This window comes from Varroa destructor, unplaced genomic scaffold (assembly GCF_002443255.2).
Source record: "Varroa destructor unplaced genomic scaffold, Vdes_3.0 BEIS01000001.1, whole genome shotgun sequence".
Classification (NCBI taxonomy): Eukaryota; Metazoa; Arthropoda; class Arachnida; order Mesostigmata; family Varroidae; genus Varroa; species Varroa destructor.
Window position 1 is genome coordinate 31,087,350 of NW_019211454.1, and position 21,106 is coordinate 31,108,455.

The 21,106-nt window shown below is 41.1% G+C and overlaps 1 protein-coding gene across 2 annotated transcripts in view; it reads left to right on the plus strand.

Moving 5' to 3' along the window:
- ec (ubiquitin specific peptidase echinus) overlaps window positions 1-21,106 on the plus strand; it is a 201,708-nt gene that overhangs the window by 9,524 nt on the left and 171,078 nt on the right. The window lies entirely within an intron of this gene.

Below are 21,106 nucleotides of genomic sequence, written 5' to 3' on the forward strand. Positions count from 1 at the left end.
AAATTTCCACCTTCTATGGCCATCATTCAAGCTGAATCGAATCTTAATCAGAGGCCCAACTCAGCTGCGTAAACATCCAGATAGCCGTTAAAAAGAAGAGCTGCCTCTGAGTCTTGCGGCTAGCTGAAGACTGTCGCTTCGTCGGTCAAACTCCGACACTTCTGCCCCGTGATGACCTTATTCTCACAAACTAAGTTTTCATTCGAACCCAAATAAGCAGCTCGCCGCCTCCGTGACATAGCCTAGCGTATTGGTCGCACTTATCGACACGGTAATAACAACAGTGATGAATCCGATATCCAACTAGATGCATTTCAAGAAGCCATATTGTAGAGAAGATGATTTTGCCAAATCATCGCCATTTTAGCGACATATCTGATGAATATGTAACAAGAAGCTAGTTATTCAGAAGTGGTGTATTATTATGTGCGATAGTGTAATTTTCAAGAGCGGATGGATGTACATATATATATATATCTATGGTGCTTGGAATACGTTTTAACCAGGCGACCAAAAAAGGCACGATGTTCTGTTTATTTGCTAAACAAAATTCCATCAAAGAGATCTAGACGCATAAAGTTTTCGTAAAACAAATGCAGCTAAGTTCTACGGACGACATTCTAAAGTTTCGGATCTGTTCTAGCCTTTCTCTCTCTATATCTCTCTCGCTATATATACATCATTCCCATACCAGTCCTAAAGCCTAAAATTGCACTATTAAGTAAGAACGAGTTCCTTCTCTATACGATTCCTTATATATTTTCTCCTATATATCACCGTTTGGATAAGCTGTTGGTCCACTCGACATGAAGGAGAGATGGTTTTCATGTAGAATCGGGCGCCACGTACAACTCTTACGTTCACACTTTATCATCAATCAATTGCCGAACGGCATTGGCTTGTTACATATTCTCATTTATTCGACATGAGTTCCAACGATAACGGTGGTGTCGATAAAGTCCACCCCAGCACATCAAGACGTATCCACATAGACTTGCAATAAATAATGAGAAAACAACATTCATATGTGTGTTAAATTCCTTATACAAATCACTTTAATTAACGATCTACGACCTGCCCCCATAAGGATCTTCTCGGTAAACATAAAAGCATAAGCAGGCGTGCGTGGACTCTTGCGCGTTGCCTCTCTCAATTTGTCAAGCATCAACTTATTCAAAGTGCGACATGGTCTTCACATGATTATAATGTACCAGTTATATATATAACTGGACTGATCCTTCCTCGCGCCGGAGACAAGTCAAATCACCACTATTCCTGATCCGAAACCTAGATCCACAGTGCCTACACCTGGTGTGCTCTATATCTGCCAGTAAATCTACACACAGAACAAGTATTAATCCCCAGATATTTCTGTTTGTGGAAATTCAATCACCTTATTGGCCCTTCGACGACTGACCGGCTGGCGGGTGGGCCCAATACTGCGGTCTTTTTGAAGTGAGTTCCCAGAGCGAGACAATCGCGCGTATATGACCGTGTTTTCGCCAAACCGGTCCTGTCTATCGGACGACTCAGGACAGCACCTATGGAAGTACCAGCAGAATCACAGTGCTATATCTAAATCGAGTTTAAGGCACCAAGAAAAGCTAAGAACAACAACAGCGACAATAAAAACTATAAAAACGCCATCGTCAATTGCAGTTCTGGACGTCGCAAAAGCAGGAAACGAAGACCATGACGCCGACACCACCAAGAGGAGCGCCTGAAGGCATTTCATTCTCTGGAATGCGGGCGGCAACTTCGCGGGGCGAGGCCATTGCCTCACTCTATCGAGAAATTAATTTCATTGATGACGTTGTTATGAAACCTGTCTCCGTCGCAGCCGTCACAAAAGCATCGATGTCATATAGAGTAAGTAACATAATAATATTGTATGTTGAAGACGAGGCAAAGCTGGACAGCGAAAAATGCCGTCACGATCGTTGCAGCTGTTGTCGTATACGAATTTGCCGTCGCAAAAACTACATACACAACCTCGGCGATCTGCGAGCGGACAGTTTACCGCCTAAGTTAACATTGATAGATTAATAATATGTAAAGCTACAAACAGAAGCCGAGCAACAGTAATTCCAGTGAGCAATGGTGACAAACGATACCTTGAGCATGTCATCACGCCATTTATATATACTGACCTATAGATCAGTTATGCCAGACGGTGAACGAAATGAAAAGACGACATGGGAGGTAAGAAGCAGTTGCCGAAATCCCCCTTACGAACCAAATAATGCTGAATGAAGAAACTAAAATCACATCGAAACACGGACCATCGTGTAGCTGTCGTTTACAGCTAAAAGACTCCACCACGACTGGGCCTATCCATGACTGTTGAGCGGTAAAAGTGGCGTTTGCGCAACTTTTCTTTTTGGGGGTGCCTACCGTCGCTGTTGCTCAGTCGTCTTCGTTGAAGAAATACCTAGGCGAATATGCGATGATTATGTATGACTGTCATTGCCTGATGATGCCGGCTGTTCGTGACAGATTTGCACCCGCTTGTTCTTCAATCACTCACTCGTGCTCTGACTGCTGCTGTTGTTCATTAATGGAGCCATCATTTACAAAAATCGAGGCATCATCCTCGATGCGAAATTCTCCTTAAATCCAGTGGATCTTCGGTGATCGAGCTTCGACAATTTAAGCGAGCGTTTCCTTCCTAGTCGCCTCGCTCCTCTTACTTCATTTCGAGGTAGAGCGTGTCGCTTCACTTGGTTTTTATTACTATTACAATTGCCCCTATCATCAAAGCATGCCAGTGGCAGTTCTAGAGTGTCACTGGCTCGCACGCCTTGTGGCCCTTTTCGTCGTCGTGAGGCCGTTTTATTTGAACATCGCCACACTGCACTGCAAATTTCAACAGTAGCATTTGACATCTGCTGCAGAAGTCATTGCCTGGCTGGCAGGCAGGCAGGCTCTTCATGTTTGATTATGTTACTTTGTCTTCTGTATGTAAACTAAGCGATCCCTAGCGGGCTGCCTACGTCAAGAGCATCGGCAGATAAGCCGAATGGTAGCAAATGCTACCAGTACGCTCATTGGAGCGCTCTACCGGCTTCTGGGTCCTGGATTTTGGGTTCTGGTTGAACGCGGTTTCTTGATCAGGTTCACTAGTACCAGTCGGGCACACGCACGCGCCGCCCAGGCCGGACAAGTCCTGACGTCTTTCTTCAGCTCTGAGAAAAGGAAGAAAAGGTACTGTTATGACCCTCTAGAGTACAAAAGATACTAGGAAAAATCACGATACTGGCAGCAGCTGTTGTTACCTCTGCTACGAACGTCAGCAGCAACGACCAATCGCGAAATACGCTGCGGACAGACTGGTCGCAATCGAAGTGATCGTCATTACTATTATTACTGTGCCGGTGCTAACGGTACCGTAAATTCGATCACTGGCGAAAAGGTGCCAGGCCGCCTTCATTGACAGGATACGCTATCTTCGCCACCGAATTATTATTTAGCTGATTCTGTACAGAAGATCTATCGCCGAGCTGAAACAGCAACATTGGCTGTAGTGTTGAACAGCCAGCAAATGCAACTGGACATCGCGGGTTTTCATAGGTTATCAGGAGAATATTATAGCAAAGTTAGGTCACATTGCTCCGTGGGCATAAGATTCGAGGTCGCCTGACCACTAATCGCGACCGCGCGCGGTAATCGGCTAAAGGTTATTTACTATAGTTATCATTCGGCTCAGGTAAGCTCAATCTACAAGGTCCTACATCTGCACAGAGAGGCAACAGGTAGTAAAACAGTCAGTTAATGTTATCGGTGCCCAAAACGTCTGGTACGCTGCACAGCATAAGCGTTTAATACGAACTGACGTACATACTCATGCATAGACATGTATGTAGCAGCACTATTTGGGTGAACGGACGCGATGTCATCGAGGAAAATCTTTTCCCATAATATTGCTTTTTTTGTTATCGCTGATGGTTAATGTACGACTGTAAGTGGCAGATACTTTTGGATGGTAGTAGGTAGTGCCGCTGAATAGAAACTGTGATATGCTAATTAGCTAACTGCTACTAAAGCCTGAAACTAGTATGATTTCCTAGCTCTTTATCGTTGGGCTCAATGGGTATATGCTATTGTAATATAGATACTTAGGCTAAAACGTCCCAGTGGACATGCCATGGGTATAGTCAGATTGATTTCAATAGAACTACGATAGTTTGAGTTCACATATCCTAGCGTTAGGCAATACCTATACCACCGTCAGATATGGAAGAAGACACAACTTCCTGGGACATTTGAGAATTGGACATTCCATCTATATATATATATATATATATATATATATATATATATATATATAAAGACAAACATCCGAAAAGCTACACTGATTTGTAAAAAGTGATTTAAGGGTCCCTGAGGCTGAGCGAATCGGAGTTAACTTTGATATTGTCTATACACGGAAGACTTTCCTTGATTAAACCTTTTAACGTCCTTTACTCTAGATGAAAATGATTTTATAAAATACACATCAGCATGCTTCTTCGACAGTTTAACAAGCTGACTGACCCACCTGTTTAGGTAGAAACAAAGAGAAAGCATTCTAAGGGCGTTCAATCAAACAAATCATGTGTATCCTTATGTGAGGTAGTAATCTCTCAAGCCAGGATAGCGTCCTCTACCTGCTTAATGATCAATGCGTGTCAATTAAAGAATTACGACGTTATGTTTCAGTTACTTAACTGTACATCTAGAACGTACACGGATTTCGTTTTCTTGTTCGTGTTTTTGCAACTTTTGTTGAACTGCGCGCTAACTGGAAATCATTTAAAAGCAAAGAAAGATGGCTTCTGTTGCACTTACTCTACTCTAAGATAGATAGTACTCATGCTCACAAACAAACGCTTGTAAATCTGGCCGAGAACATAGTCCAGAGTGCAAACAATCGTGAGTACCGACGTTGGATCATCATCGTTCCATACGTTCTCCGTTTTGTATCGCATCCACTTATCCGAGGTCCGAGGAAAACTGTTGCTTAATAGAAATGTAACGAAAGCCTTTCCATAGACTTCCGTTGCTTGAACTTGTAACCATTACTTTGAATATTGTGCTATTGTTAAATACAATTGTCATGCCTGTACGTTGATGGAGCTTTGCAACAACCTTATGTTGAGCATAAGCTGAGCACCCTACCTCGACGGTGGTAGCAATCTCTCGCTAGCAAACGAATCGTTGACTCTACCAAAGGCAGTTCCAACAAACAACAATATTAGGGTAACAAATTTCTTAAGCGATAAGAATGCAGGATCTAATTCATTACTCTATTCTATTGATATTAGTAGACGAAAATACACGCATAGTCTTTGTAAGTTTTTCGGGTCGACAATATAAGATCAAACCAAAAATTACGCGAGCGAGCTCTGTATTTTCTATTTCTGTATATAACAGATATTCACGCCAAATAGACTGATCTATAGCTTTGCAATCTATTAAAATGAAACACAGAGAAGTAAGCTGGGTCGCCTTCGTATTCTTCGAGGGCGAACGCCCAAACCACAGATTTATTCTCCAGCTCCTGCCTTCCCTCTTAACTGCGCCTTACTTGCCAGCCGTCTTTCAATCGAATCCAGTGTGGGGTAACTTGAAATTTTCATTTACATGTTTGGACAATTGGCGATGAATACTAATCATGTATAGGTGCTTCTGAACGATGTTAACGTTTTTAAATGACACTTTTACCAAAAAGCCGATTCCCTGCTGTGACCTGCCAAAACGTGCTGTTTGTTGATCGTATATCGCCAGAAATACTATCGAGCCGGTAAAATATAGTACTTCTGAAACTCTTTCAGGAAACGCATATCCCTTCTTGATGCTATGTTGGTTATTTCTCTCTGATCTCTCGTCACTCTGACTTCCCTAATCGTAACTGGGAATCGCTCGAGTTCATTGTACTGCTCTCGTTTTCACTCCAATTTTTTCTAGGCAATTATTATTATTATTTTAGAAGGAAAGAAGGTCGCTCGCAGCGGGAAAGGTTCAATCATCTGTCACGTTCACTTCGCTTGGCAGTACTAGGCACATCGACCTAGACACATTAGGGCGCAAACGAGGCGACGACGATTGTCGCTGGGTCCGAAATGCCACGACGATGAGCACGTCCCATCCATCCGATGTCGTTCATCTCCGATGTCATTACGAAGCCGTCGTCGTTGTTATTATCAAATTGATGATTCAGTTTGACGATAAAAACGTTTTCCAAAGAACGAAGAATAATCGAGAAGTTGTGTGACTGATTTTTTCCACCTCGGAAGTCAGGGTATTTCGAGCTGGTCGGCTATAGTTGATCTAAGACAGACTGCGGTAAACAGCAGCACTGTAATTGTGTCGGCGATGATGTAAAAATGAGATCAGAAAATAAAAGGAATCTTCAATTATTTCGTTACGTGTCATAAACGATATTGGGATCTGCATTCAGCAGTAATTTAAGTATGGGGTAAGTTTTAAAAACAAAACACAAACAATTTCTGAAGTTCGCAGTTCAACATGGGTGGCGGTTAGATTGAAAACTTCGCCGCCAGGTGTCGTACTGATGAACCTATGATTCAATACATACGATAGCTTTATGGGGCACAAGCTGCTGCAGCAGTAAAGTCTGCCGAACTGTCAAGAGACTGCATCGAACCCACTGTACCGTACAGCTGCTGCGGACTTAAACGCGTGGCGTATAAAGTTCAGCCGAATTTGTTTCGCCATGTCGATGATACTTCTCCCTCTGTCTCCATGCGTCTGATATTCGATTCGTCTGCGGTAGCTAAGCCCATTATTTAATACTGTGGTAGAATGTCCTTTAACCAGAACCGCACCAGAGCTCTATTAGAAGAGCTCTATTAGTAGTCTCGCTTATAAATCCTATAAATTTGACGGAAGCCACAGTAGATACAAGAGCAGTGGCTGCAGGTTATCAGATGCTTACTAATGTGGTTCTTGCACAACAGTTTGATAAAGTTCCAAATGTGATTATTATATGACGCTGTTGGAATTATAATGATACGTACATAGCATGATACGTGCAGACGGACAAACGCAAATAAAGTTACACGTCAAGACAGTAGATGCGTATATTATGTGTATGTGGTATTTACCGAGCACGAGATCATAACGGACCAAACGAAAGCAGACGATTATCGTTTGAATGACTTCAACAACTGCTATTCCTCCAGTGCTGTTACACCATAGAGCGAAGCTATCCGCCTGCCGGAAAACATACTAGTGAAGAAGCGTCCAACTCTATACCAGGCCCAAACTGTCATTGAGCTCTGCGTGTTTCTCCCGTGGCGCTGACGCGTACTATATATTGTTCTTATTTTGTCTCTGATTGAGGTTCAGTCTGATCACTATTTATCTTGTCGTTTCTGTTGACATATCGTTATATAATGCATTGCGAACAGAACTATTATGTGTCTAGCCATTGGCCGGGTCGTTGTTTAATCGAATACGTGGGATAATGGATCCGCTTCGAATGCTCAGGGAGTACAATTCAGCATTGGTTACTGTCGCTAATGCTACTGCAAGGACCGGCGCCACCGTAGAAGACAACATGTAAGCTAAAAAAAGAGCAATTAGTCCGCCATAACATTGCCTCGCTGTTATTGTAAAGTTTTAATGGTCGAGTGGTTGAAAGCGAGGAAGTGGGAAAGGTGGGGAAGCGACGATTATGATGATACGAATGCGGATCCGATTCATAATGAGGTCGTCAAAATTTTTCCGTTGTATCTCTGCGTAAGCGCTTGGGTTTGGCCCGTAAAAGCCAGTTATTTTTTCAATAACAGGAAAACGAGTAACTAATACCGGAGGCCTCCAATTCGATTTAATGCCAATGAGAATAGTTGTTATAGTTGAAAAAAGGAAAGCTTCAAATGCTGATTTTTTTATCAGATCATCCCAAATAAAAAATTAGCTATGTTGGCCACAATTAGCCAGTTTTAGCTATGGGCTCGATAAAGAAACGACGGAACACGAGGCCTACGAGGTCTAAACACTAAGGCTGAGACTGAAGTTGATTCCGGCCTGTCTGTACCCTTACTACACCCATCTTAACACCTGTTTCGTTTAGATAAGCAGCGGCCGCTTGTGTCTATAGAATGAAAAAACTTACTGCAATATCTCACAAGACTGACTATTTGTTTTCACTGAATCGTCAGATGTTTTACACTGTTTATACGATTCAGAATGACAATTTCTGATGTAACGCACCGTTCGAACCTTTTGCTTAATCAAGCTTGGTTACAAGACGATCTTCACTCTGTTTGTTTACGGCGGTGTTATGGTTTGAGAACAAGAAGTGCTTTTGCAACTCAATACTACAACGCGCCTGGATTTTTCCTAGATCCACGGTTAATAGTCATATTTATAGCTATTTGCCAGTTCACGCGAAATACGATGTAGATGCTATCACAAAGGCGCCAAAAAAATACCACGTATTATACGTGCGTATTACTGTGCCTTGTATGTATGTATATGCGTTTCTGTGTATACATCTAAGCGTCTGTTAAATTTTTCTTTATTTGTTACCTGATCTCTCGCTAGTAGAGACAATAGTCGGACTTCAACCGTAATATCCATACAAATATGTGTGGTATACTTGCCTGCGATGTGGCCGAAACAGGAGTAGGACCACTTTGATCTAAAATTCATATCGCCGTTCTCTGCGTCTCTGTATCATGTGAAATTTCCCCGTCCTTCTCTTTTTCCTGCCGCCTTTTCTTTTTCTCCTCTTTGAATGTTCACAGCAGCGGGTCCATTTGGCTCAAATATTCAAACATAACATTATTTATATGTCGGTCAACGACACAGCGAGCCAACTAGTTTCAGTATTAGGATATTCTTTATCGCAAATTTCAAGACAAAATGGCAGTGCAGCGATAAAAAAAATCTATTATGACCTGAAATCCAATAATAAGCGTTGTGAGAGTGCAAAGGGCAGATGTAAAACCTGATATAGAAAATACTGTGTACGTGCGGACCGACAGATGCACCCGTGCCAAGTTTATATCAAGGCTCAAAGCTAGGACATAAGGGTGTTCCTGTCCGAATCTAAACACCGGAGTGCTCAAGGTCTCTAGAGTGTGATAAAAAAACACGTGCGCATGGCGGTTGCGTTGAAATGGTCATTGACCACCACCAGGCTCAGGTCAGCGGAAACTGCGGAACAGCCGTCTGATAGCAAACGTTAAAATCGAAACATAAAGAGAGGTCAGCGGGAACATATGTAATGTACCTCCATTTTAGCATTGAAATGTGGAACTGGTATTAGAAGAGTAAATATTGTTTAAAAGGAATGAACAACGGGAAAGTTGTCTAGAAAGCGCAATGTTACGATATCTGCGACGTTAATAAAGTATATTCATTAGGGGTCCACATTATCGTTTGCAGACAGTTAAACTGGATAGCGTAGTCGACATTCAAATATATATATATATGTATGTATATATATATACTATATATATATATATATATATATATATACTATGTATGTATATATATTAGAAAATTATATGTTCTTCGAGGTGTAGTAGCGGTCTTTCACCTAACAAGAAATGCAACATTTCATTCAAAATCTAGAAATAGATTACTCTATTATGTCATTGCCATCACTATCCACTATCTGCCCTTGAATAATTTACAGTATTTACTCTTTTCTTAGTATTGAACAATTTGTCCAACCCGTTTCTGAGACCTTTCTTATTGACAAATGTACCCATTCCTTTTTATAATACCACCAATAGCAAGCCTGTGTAGGAGTCTCTCTCTGTGATTCTCTGACGTTCGATACTGAGCGCTATGTTTAAAAATAATGAATAATATAGAATTGTGCCTTCTTTTTTCGGTTCGTAAGGCAGCAAGACCCGTAAGTTTTTAACAACTACAATCGGGTGCATCATGCAGGTGCCAGATACCACTGCTGATCTCACCAAACCATTTTCGAGCAGTCCGCACCTCTAGGCACAGATATTCTGGCCACCACAGTAGTTTTTTAACCTTCGTCAAGGGCAAAACATTTACCAGGAAGACTAGCCTTCTCAAGACAAGACCCTTTCCGATATACGCTAGCGGTTAAACCTTACGAAAAAAGAATGCTCCCGAATTGTTTATAGAGCCAGATAGCTAATAGAAGGAGTACGAGGAAGTGGACATCCGAAAAAAGAACGCCACTGCACTTGCACTACCTAACGCATTATTAAGTTATTACCCAGATGATTAATATGATCACAGAATATTCGAGTACGAAAGGAACAGGCATGGCAAGACGTTTGCGGGTACTTCTTCTCGAGGTCGCCGAGCGTAACGAAGACATAGGGTAAAAATGATGTTTAAGCTAAGAATAATACTATCCATGAGCATTACATATATAATCAAAATGCATTACCACACGAATGGGCATCTGCTAGAATGTACAGGCACAAAGCCCATTTTGAACTATGCAATATTCGGGGTTGTCGTTACGTACGATACAACAGTACTCGCTTGTATCGGTTCTGGCGTTCTGTTACCGACTAAACGCGAGCAGTGTTAACAAGGATACTGATTAAAATGCGTTTGGTTCAATGAAGAAAGGCGTTTGTCAGCTATATCTTCAGTCGACCGCCAGCAGATGCACTGTAGCTAGAAGATAAATAACATTTCTTTCGATTAGCGCAGATTGCGTATCGGTAGAGATGACAGGAAGAAAGGTGCTTCATATAGAAATAAATTTAATTTGGCCGTATTGCGACAGATATACTCCAAATATTCCATACATTGCACACTGGCTTCGGCGATCGCGTTCGCAGAGGTATAGGCACCGACAGGGAAAATACTCTAGTCTATATGCGCATCCTTCTATCTGCATAAGCAAAACATAGAGTAGAACTACATTCAGTGCCGTTGTTCGAGATACTGCTTTATGCTAAACACGATAAAACACATGATAAAAAGAAAGAAACGAATAGGACACATACTTTGTCCTAATATATTGCGAATAGTAAATTAATTACTTCGCATGTAACAGTATATTCACTCTGCCCATACAACTTTTAATATTTCATATGCAGTGTCTTTTATAATTCCTTGATAGGCGTATATTATAAAATGATTTTTATTCTTTACCGATAGCGTGAGCAGAAATTTGTCCGTTGCCGTTTTTTCCAGTAGATCAGAGGCCGTGTCTTATGGGCTGTCCGATTCACCGAAGGCACAACGAGGAGGTACGGAACGGGATAAACAATCATACGAAAACCTTATTGAGTTGATAAGAATTGCATGTATCGTCTATAGCAAATGGTGCACGGCTTTCCTCGTCCTCCTTACCTCGTTTGTTCCAGGAGAGAAATCTACCAAGTTCCGCTGTCAAGCGAATCAACAATGTAACGGGGTACCAATTATATTTACTGATGATAACAGATCTGGCCAGCAACAGCGGCTGCGGCAAACGTTGTGTTCACCCGAATGTTTTCCTATTTTCATCCTGTCTCTTACTCTTGTTGTTCTTTAACGTTAATCGCTAGAAGCAAAATGAGGGTGGGCTAAGTTGAGAGGTGATATTGATGCATCTTGTCCAACGCTGTTTATTTATCTACGTCCTATATATATATATATACATACCGCCGCGATCATGTTCTGTCTACGTGCGTCTACGTACATTTGGCAGCACAAAGCGTCGCGCCTGCGGCGACGGTGACGCCGACGCTGTTTGCAAGAGACGGTTCATACGAGTCAAATTAGCGGTACGGGCCACACACGACTTCCTCTCGTTCGATTACCCCTCCGAAGGAGGGTAGTTCATTCTGTGATACGTTCCTGTTGTGCTTGTGTCGTTGTTGCTCGTTACAAGGTGGTGATAAAATAATAATTATTATTATTGTTCTCTTTTGTTGATAGCATAATTTGTACCGTAATGAACGGCGAACTGATTTATCGTGTTTAGTGTCCATCTGTGAACAAGAGTGGCAGTGAGTGGCGATGAGGTACGTCACTCATGAATGCCGGCCGTGGAGTCCGGAAGTAGAGTTTTGTTGAATGATTTGTTGATAGTTTTACAGTACAACGATATTTGTTAACACACAACATGCTATATATTCCTATAGAAAATATAAGAACTTCCTAGCAAAGTTTAAATAAAAAAAACTTTCACATATCCCTACTTGTCGTCGGTACAGAATGTGGTGGATGTCATTGTTTTTCTATGGCATTTACAATCTGCATCAACTAGACGCGGTGATGCGAACTACTAATGTCAACTAAAAAGATGCTGCCTTATTAAAAGTTGTATACGATACAGTAGAAAAGTGTTACTGATTGGCCATTCCATATTGAGTTTTTCGTACTACGCCAAATCCCTCCGCTCTTTTTGGGGAACATTAATTCGAGTCTTTGGAAACATTTAGAGAAAATATTTAAAATAGCGATTTCCTCAATTTAGAAGTATCGTTTTTGAGTTCCATTTGAGCATTTTAGAGAATTAAAAAAAAAAAAAAAAAAAACATTATTTTACTATTTTTCTGTGTAAAAAAAAGTGTTGCAAAGAAAGCGACAAATTTTTTCACCCACTATATATAGGAAGGTCAATTTTGGCCTAGTGTAAAGTCGCTAGGTTACCATTCGAGTTCGAAGCAAGTATCAATGTAGCACCAGGAATAGAGAAAGATATGAATATGGTGGATGCTATTGTCAAAAGTGTTGACTTAAGCTACACACTACCGCAGCAAATACCTGGAATTAAGACCCAGTGTGCATAAATCGGATTCACACGGTAAGTTCTCACGAATGAAGTTACCATAAGACGTTTCCTTGAATCATATGTAAATCTGGTCGCGTGTACAATCGATTCAATGTCTGAGTAAAAGTAAGTTCTAGTTGAATGAAACCGGTTTTCTAGCAGTAGATGGGATTGGATTTAGATTTTCCATCTTCCTATAATACTCTTGCGTAAATGTTAGTCACAATTATTTCAAGTAGGATATATTTAGAATCTTTATCATTATAACAAATCTAATTATATTTCTAATTACTTAATGGAGTGACTGAAATACATAGTTAATATTTAAGTTCGACTAATACGTCCGTACCACAGTCATAATTCAATTAAGGATAACTTCAACTGAAGCCACAGATACATCTAGATACATGGATTTGCATGTTTTCGTATCTCATTGTATTGATTTATTTCCACGGTCGACTTGGGTCTCGTGATATTCAGAGGCTTACGCCGAAATTTTGACTTGGATAGCTGGATTTAACGCCCAGAATGCCAACCACTTCCAGACCTTCGCGAGAGATTTCTGTACTGCTTTAATGATTCCACCGGTGACTGTGCGGTGATGGCCTTCTGCTTATATCCTCTTTTAGCTCAAATGGTTGATAACCTCAAACGCTATATGGATAATAACGTATACTAATAGTAAAATAGAGTTAACATTAATTACTTTAGAATTGATCGATCGATCGATCGATCATGAATAGACTGTGACCCCAGTCACAGTAAAATACCGTCCAGTCATCGTCGGAATAATAGTACAGATATATAACCAACGATCTGAGCTGTTCAGTTTGCAGTATATGATTATTTCTAAGACAGTTTACACAATAACGAATAACTGCAAAATTAACAAATCTCAATAATATGGATACGGATATTTTTGGTTGCGTCGTTCGAACGCTGAAGTATCCGGTGAACGACCTCTGATGATGACTGTAGTAGTAGTGTCTTCAGTTCATACATTTTTTTCAACTGAAAAACAACAAATAAATGACTTTTAGAACTTTGTGGACAAGGGTCCATTGCACTCAGGCACTGTTGAACTAAATAGTTGCTCTTCGCTCTAAGTGAGGGCCTTAAGCTTTACGTTTAGATCTCGTGCATCGGCGTCACGGAAGTCACGTAAGTATTGTGCTATAACCTCACTGTAGCTTGTTACGTTGCTTCGTATTGTTACAATGTGCTACATTATACGAGAAGCCTCCACATTGTATCTATGGTCAAATATTTCCTGGCTTAACTTTCCCTTAAAAATGTACCCGTATAGACAATAAATTGGTGAGGTGTTTTACAGAACCAAAAAGTAAATTTGTCTCTAAATAAAATGATGCACATAAAATATGTCTTATTATCATTGACTATTTGCTGAATTTAAAATCTTACTGTAAAGCAGCGGCAAAGGAGAAAACAGATTCAGCCCAAGGTTACAGTTGCCGAAAAGGTAAACTGCATAGGTGTTCCAGACAAACAAAAAATTCAAGGGAATTATTTAACTTTGTATGATCGATAGTGTACGTCTGCTCCACATCATTTTTGCTGCTTGACATGACCCTGTGGTGCGACCTGATCGACGTTGGCCATCGAGAATGCTCAATGAATATTCGTCCGATTGCGGTCCTACTCAAGTAAACGATAGAAGAGAAATTGATGCTTCACCTAACGTCAATCATCTTCATATTGACCATTGCTGTTCTTCGGGCCATTCTACCACTCCTAGTGACGCTTCTAGCTGATAAAGCGCGTAAAAAGCATCGCCATTGGCGTTGTCGTCGTAACCAGGGGCATTTCGGTCTAGTTCGTCGTCAACGCCCAACTCGCTTATTATCGAACGAAATAGATAAACATATGTCGACAAGAACTAGGCACTTTACGTACGATAGCTAGCCACACTAGACCATGGCGCGTTCGTTCAATACCAATGATACAAATTTGCAGTGCGGTGTTTTGGACCCGCAAAACCGTATGGCTGCGTTGTTTGGACGTCGTCCTATTGTTATGCGGTCATTCGGTTGCTTCGAAGGCATTATTGTAAGATTTGTGCATATTACTCATTCAATTCTTGATACCTAGGTCTTTTTATCTCAGCTGGCAATGTCGGTGATCGTCGAGCTATTCATATTTATTTAACTATGCTAAAATTCAAAGGGTGTATAAAATACTATGAAAAGATAATAGTCTTTTAGTTATATGTGCTAGCGATACGAATCCTCGTAAAGGCTAATTTATATTATATCTTACAAAGATATTTGATAATTGAGAGGCTTTCGTTATCACAGCGAATGTTTGTCTGGAACTTTGGCATTGTACAGTTCTACAAGCGTCTTATCATCACTTATTATTGCCTACTCGTGCACGCGTTGCCATTTAGTAACTTGCTAGCTTATAATTTTACTTCTCCGACATTCCACTTTCTAATGGTTTGGCGTTCGAAAAGCACCAACGCAGCGACCTCTCAGAAATGAATTTCCATGTACTCAAAGGCCTCTATATTGAGGTGCAAAGTAGCAGTTAGAATAAATGTACACGGGCACACGCTATTGTATATATGCATATGTAGACCGTGAAACCGGACAAGTTTGGATAGGTGCTTCAGTAGTTGGAATCACCCCTATGTTACTTCCTGGATATTTTATGAGTGTATGCGCTGTGTGTGTGTGTGTGTATTCGTCTATTTCCGTTATCGGGGCCAATATTAATAACAATAATCGCAACAACATTAGCGATCCTGAACCGGCTAGCAATGGTGTACCTGGCTGCTGTAGCCTCTCCATTCGGCTGGGTATCAACCGGTACTGCGGGTGAGACGGTCAAAGTTGACCTGCGAATGCCCACCGTACCATCGTGTTGTGACCAACATGGTCCAAACGTACAAGGGTTCTATGGCCTTTTTATGCCCACACTATAATATGCACAAATACCTTACAGAAATCTATTTGTGTCAGCTGAACGAGTGACGCTTTCTTGACGGTTCAAATCGACCGCGTCTTCACCGGCATTGCTGTTTACAGAAAACGTTAAGCTGTAAAGTTCTGCCCGATCAATAGTAGACGAACGGAAGCACCGCGGTGGAGCATAGGTCACGGTCCCCTGTGCGTATTGAACTGGCGCTGCTGCCGTTGATACTGTGGCACTATACTAGCGTTAGCTATGGAAGGCTGAGTCCGCTGTCTACGCTCGTATCCTAGTAGCATGTCAGAATACCAGCTAGCAAAGTAACAGTATCGCAATGATATCTCCCTTACCTCCGGTGGCTCTCCTATCTTGTGTACTGTGATTAGCTACTTCTCGATTGGTTTATTCGTGCATATCAGATATACTGATAGATATTTCGACCACGATAAATATCGTTCAGCAAAACAACTAGCGAACGCTTCACTGAAAGAAGGTCGAGATAAGCAGCTGCAAACGAAAAATATATTACGTGGCACATTTCGTTCTTTCGGCCATCCTCTCCGACTAATATCTTCGTCTCCGATCAACGTACTGGATAACAAGGCTCAGCATATAAATCAGAATACTTGCTTGACTGTTTGATCTAAGTGATGGATATAACAAAGGACAACGCTTTTAACGGCGTTAACATGTTAATGTTATGATGATTATGATTGTTTTGCCAAAGTAAACTTGATGACGGGTTTGCATTGATCATTGGTCTTGTCTACGATAGCAAAACCGATCGCAAGCGCATACTCTGTCCGTTCGGATTCGATCTCATCTTCAATGAATCCAGGAAATTTAGCCTACTAAGGCAGTTGCGTCTTATCAGGTTTGAATAATAGCTCGGTTGGTATGTTAATACATCTGTTTTGATTCTTCTAAGAATCAGCAAACATTCCTAAATACTATAGAAGTCTCTCAGCCCAGGTTCGAGTCGGCGTTCGTTCCACGTCAGATAGACACATTTAGGTGGAAAACGAACGGGTATCATTAGAAACAACATATGTACAAGTATTGAATATAAACGACAACAACATGGATAATAACATTGACTATCTTGGTAGCTTGCGCCAACGGCACAAGCCATGGCCACTGAGAGACAAGGAAAATTTTCCCGTTTTTTTTCAACAGAAGAAAACAACAAGACAGAAGACGACGACAACGATGATGAAAAGAGATGTCTGGTAAATCATATTGATTATGACGATCTGTGGATTCGCTGCAACTGTGAACGCCTCTTGCTTCGAAAAGATGGTGCAATACCATGTCTCCTCAGGTGTTGCCGTCAGCGTTTTTCGAGTGACTGCTAGCGCAACAGCAGTCACGCGTCGCTAAGATATACAATGGCTTTTGTACAATCCCATTGATATCGTAATGCTAACATACCTGGTCGACTGAAGATTTCCGGTGACAAAAAGCATACTAACGGCAGCCGGAGGGTTAGAAGTAACCAATTGAGAAACGAATGTCGAACTGAGCTGCCCACCATCTCCTGACAATGAATCAATATTTAAGTAACAGACACAATATAACCGATTGGTTGTCTTGTTATTGACACACATATTACGGACTACTATATACTTCTCTTAGTGATTCATTGGGGGGTACGTGCATTTAGCTTAATCAGTAATACGCAAAAATCATGTGCTATTTTTTTTCCTTATATAGATAATATTTCATCATGGTACAGTTAAACGGACGAACTCAATATGTATTCTGTGCAGTTTTTAAGCTACAGTGGCTACTGGTATTTTTTACTTAAGCTAGAGACTTAGAGTGACATGCTCTTAGAATATTATAATTGTTATTATTTTGTTGTTAAGTGTAACAGAGGATATGTACATAAACGATACTGATCCATGTAAGTTTCCAGCTCATGCAATTTCACACCGCACCGGTTAAACCCGCTCCATAAGTCCGATTTTACACATATATTCAATTTAAATATTTAGTATGTACGCACGCAAAATGAAGATTAAGTAACCGTTAGATTCATTCGTTTCGTGCCTGCCACCTTCATACGGTCCTCCACAGGTACCATCACAATATCATCTCTTTAATTTAAACTTTCGCTGGTGTTGGGGGCGGGCGGGCAAACGCCGGCCATTTTTGGTGCGTGCCGGACTTAATACCCCGACGACGTGAGACCCGAAGAGCGTTATGTATAAAAAGAAAAAAATTACTCGAAGACAAAGAAAGATATTGGTATTGCACGGACTTTACAAAATTTAAACTGGATGGGAATCGTGTCGTAACGTATTTTAAAATGTTTAACTCTTTCAAGTGCCTCGGCTTCAAAGAACACGGCTGTTCAATGCAATGAGTTCCTTAGTCTTTTGTATATTATACAGACTAAGGACTATTTTGCACTATCTATTTTTAAAATTGTCAATTATATATTGGAGTACCATACTCGTAGATCATTTGTTTTATGCATGTACAGCTTTATTTATTATATGTACAACAAATTTATCAGTGTTAAATACTGTACATTTAACCTAGTATATGCGCAAATAATATGATCAAGGCTTGTTTTGAAACCCTTACGCTGAGAGCAGCCTGTAAAAATCTCTAAGATTCTTGTCAAAAGATTTGATATTGCAGGTACTTAGATATTTAAAACTGGCTATTTTTTTTGTCGATAATAATCCTATGTGTTTTTGTCGGCCCTGCTCTCGAAAACGCTTCGAGTTATTTACGTGTAAGAAACAATGTGAGTCTAAAGAATCTTGATCTCATGACTGATGATCTGAATGACTAAGAAAAGCTATTATCATGTTCTGTCTGTTCAACAGTAAGGAGCAAAAGAAAGCTATCCCTAAAAGCTTAGTAGTCCTGCTGCTACAGCCTTGTTATAGGCCGTTCTCCTGGATCTAGTCAAGTTCCAATTTCTGAATATAAGCAGGTGCTAAACGTACCAGTTTACCAGAATGTAATTTTTTATTCCACCATCTCCGACTCCTTGCATAAATACGAACTCTCTCAGTGTCGTTTCGCTTTCTTACTTATTTATTGCTCTTAATCCAGTTCAGCCAGTCTAGTTTCTATACGCAAGCCCACGAGTACGTAGACTGCATAAATTATTCTACTATAAAATAGTGTGCGCACTCAGTGAGCTTTCATCTCCTCTGTTTTTGTGTGCCGTGTCGCTGCGTCCGCCATCCACAGCGTCTGCTCTGTCCGCCTTTGTTCTTATCTAATCGTCCGAAAGTAACAAAAAAATCACAAAACTGTCACAATAAATTGTCCCTTCTCGTCAAGTCTCGACTTATTCCGTAGCCGGAGTCGCTGCTGCGACGGCGGCCACCACCTTCACGGCCATTTACCGCTAAGACAGAATGGAGCAGCCAGCCGCTGCCGCCTTAATTGTCATAGTAGCTCGAAACAAATGAGCGAACAAACGACGCGCCAAAAATGTCACATGCTGAGTGAGTTCAGTAATTTTTCGCGTATCTCATTTGCCCGCTAACAAACCTGGGCCAGCAAAAGCAACAGCGAAGACGGCAGCGGCCATCGTATGGGTAGCGTTAGAGGTTAAGTTCAGCGAACCCAGTTGTGTGCTTTCCTGTCTGTCTTCTGCCAGGGGGAGCGAGGTGGCCAATGAAAAGTAGCGAAAAGAAGCGGGAAGCGATCATCAAAACAGAGACAAATGTGCACTCATACAGACAACAGAGACACGCAGACTCACAAACACACAATGAGTAGAAATACATCAACCAATGAGATATTGGTGCTGCTGCTGATGGCGGCGGCGATAATGGCGACGACGGTGACGCCGATAATGACGGCGATGACTCGTATGATAATGGTATGGTGATGAGGAAGAAGGAGGGGAATCGTCGACTGCTGAGTATCGTCATTTTCCACTTTTATGCCTAGTGTTAAGTAAGTTCAAAGTGGTAAGTTCAAAGGCAGTGTGTAGCGAGTACAAGCGGTCTAGCATGGGATGATAGTTCTCCTTGGTTATTTAAATCGTCCTAGTAGCGTCGTTGTCGTCACTGCTGTAATAGCACTAGAATTAACAGCGGCGGTAGCGGGTGCTGCTCGATCCTTTCTGCTTTGTCAGTTAAGGCCGTTTATTTGTCATATTATATAGTGAAAATAGCAGTGATGGCTATAATGATTATGATAATTAGGCCAATTAGGAATGGCGTGCATACGCATTACACTAACGTGAATCTAGCACCGTAGTATGAAATGCTATCACACACACACTGGCTAGAGAGCGTTCGCATAAGACCTCGGTTTTAAGAACAATCGGAAATACTAGCGACATATTTTCAGTCTTCACAAATCTTCTGCTCAAGCGTCAATGAAGACTTGTCAAAATCATACAGTATAGTAAATCCACGCTTAGATACGCTTTCGCTTTTATAGATAATAGGTACCTATGGCACAATAGTTCATACAGTCACAGCAGCAGCAGCATCGGTACACCGCAGAACACCGTGATGCAGTTAATCGTTTAGCTTTTGCCTTTGTTAGGAACTCGCAAACTACACCTGGGCAAAGAGTCCGCAGCGAGGGGCAAAAAAATGGCCGAGAAGACCTTGCACAACGTAAAACGTCTATCGTTACTGCATAGTGTACGTGCAGAAATGCAATGACAACGGCATAAACTAAATCGATGGGCGCAGGCTCAACAAAGGAAAGCTATTTTCGTCGTTGCGTGTCGTTCAAAATTTATTACTACTATATATGTCTGTTTCGTACTGTTGCTTAGGTATGATCTGGAGCAGTCGCTGGTCTTAGCTCCAAGCCCGGTGCAGCTCAGCATCGACATAAACAAAGCAATGTTTTTAGTGTAAAGAGAAACGTATTGTCGTCCACGCAGCGCAGAACGCAATGATAAATAATGTCAATAAAAAGATGTAGTAGAGGCCTTTTTTTTTTCTTAACATTACGCTGGCGCCGATTTCGAGAGTGTTTGTTCCTGCAACGAACTGATATTTCTAGATTCATCTGTGGCTTTTTGAACGTAGCTTCATTGCGAAATTTACGTTATTTCAAGGTAAACGGTGATGGTATTATATGGGCTGGGTGTAACATCGACACTGCTATCCTCACTGCCATTTTCGGTGCTACAAGAACGAGGTTTTGGATATGAAAACAAACTCATGCTAGTCGCGGGGTGGGCATTCTAATTATTACACTTTTGCCGATCATACTTTAATAAAGATGAATCAGATCGTGCATCGTATCGACCGATACTTGAGAGGTAAACAAGCTAAATAATCCGCTTAGTTTGGTATAGCAGTTTTGCCTGTCAAGAGACTAAACATAAATAAATGTTGAAAACAGTAAATGTCTCACAATACGTAGAAAGTATATCTCTGAAAAGAAGATCGAAACACCCACTCTAGCTATAATCGAGAGAATTGCTTTCTACATATACAGAATAAACGATAAATG